This window comes from Rhinopithecus roxellana, chromosome 18 (genome assembly GCF_007565055.1).
Source record: "Rhinopithecus roxellana isolate Shanxi Qingling chromosome 18, ASM756505v1, whole genome shotgun sequence".
Classification (NCBI taxonomy): domain Eukaryota; kingdom Metazoa; phylum Chordata; class Mammalia; order Primates; family Cercopithecidae; genus Rhinopithecus; species Rhinopithecus roxellana.
Genome location: NC_044566.1, coordinates 58452514 through 58454434, shown reverse-complemented (window position 1 = coordinate 58454434; position 1921 = coordinate 58452514).

The following is a 1921-nucleotide window of genomic DNA, read 5'->3' as shown; positions in this document are numbered from 1 at the left end:
TTATATAAAGTAACGTAATTATGGGGGTGACTATGCCATATTCTATTTGCTAGAAGCAAGTTGCAGGTTTCTCCCACATTCAAGGGGAGGGAATTATACAAGGACATGATTCATTGGGGGTTATTTTAGAATTCTGCCTCTCATAATTCCTTTTTCTCCTTTAAGTCTATTCATTTTTCTCTGCTGATGTTAGTGACAGAAAAATTTTCCCATATTTTTATGGGAACTGGTTCTTCCTTGCATAGTTTTTTTCTTAGACCTTAACTGCTATTTGAATAATGTCCAGATTGCATTGACACATTAAAACTCTCCACATTCCCTAACAATATGACATCACCACTGTTAATATTCCAATGTAAATTCATAATGCTGTCATATGTATGGTATATTGAAAATTATAACTGTATAATTTTAAACAAAACAGGTTCACTGCAATCCTGTTTTACAACTTACTTCTTAATTTAATAATATATAATGAACATTCTAACATGATTAAATTTTCTTTTATAGCATAATTTGTAATTTCTGTGCAGTAGTGTATCATACAGATAACATGCAATTTATTTAATAGGTTTACTATTATTGAACATTTATACTATTTCCACTATTTTACTATTGTGAAACCTCTTTTATAAACTCTCCCATATTTCTGCCTGTAATCATAATTATTTTTGGTAAGACAAATTCTTAAAAGTAAATTTTTGTGCATCAAAGAATATGTGCATTTTTAAGTTATTTGATTTACCAAATTGCACTCCAGAAATTTACAGTTTAGACAGCAGCGCCTAAGGAAACCCAACATGGAGAATTATGTGTGTGTACACATGTGTGTTTTCTATTACTTTTCTAGCATATTGCTATTTTTCAAGTTATATGACTAATACATGTTTTTTTAAACAGGGAATTGCTTTTCTAATTGCATCCTTCTGAGGTAGCCAGTATTAACAATTTGCTGTAAAACCCCCCAAACCATCCTTGTTGGATATGTTTATATATTTCAATGTAATAGTTGAAAAATGGCATCTCACTGTTGCTTTAATTTGGTTTTCTGGACTTACTAGTGAGGCTAAACATGTCTTTATCGGTCTTGGTAAATTTCACGTTTTGTTTGTTAGTTTTTGGTTCATTTCTTTTCAGTTGTTATTAACCATTATGGAGTCAACCATTCACAGCCCTTAGATGCTCCAGTTTCAGTATTGTTCATAACTGTTACATTTCAGGTTGTTTCCCTTTGCTTCACAAAATCTCATTTTTGCACATTATTTCACAGCACAAATAACTTGAGTGTGAGGCATAAACATTTTTAATGTAGACCAAAGAACATTTCAAAAATATCTTTGGATTATAAAATATTTCAATTCCCAAGTGACAGCTCATTTATTTCAAATAAAACTCATTATCACATAATTCTAATCTATTGAAAGTATTTAAGATATACCCCAAGTTATTATTATAAGATTTCAACTATATTACAAAAAAATTATTAAAAATGTGTTCGAAAGACAGTATTATGTTTGTTCTTGTACATTATTTTCTCTCTTGGATATTTCATGCCTCTGTTATATTCTTGGATTTAGTATTAAGCCTAAAAGAGTTCATATACTTCCTAAAATTGCCCAGATACAACACTAGGAGTAAAATGTGTGCTGTGAGAAGCTGACATATTTCCTGTTAGCATAGTGACAAAGCTAATATATGAAGGCATGCTGAATTTTCAGAGGGTAGATTTTCCTTTTGGTTCTTTGATTTGTAAAACTCCAAAGTGCTTCTGTGAAGAGCATCAGATTTAGTGAAAGAGATGAAAGGTAACAGGCAGAGCTTAGTAGAGTTAGCTTTCAAAGCAGTTTTTCTTTTCCCTGGAAATGGGTTATGGAATCTAATTTTCAATTTTATAAATCTGTGTGGAAGACAAGGAAATTAA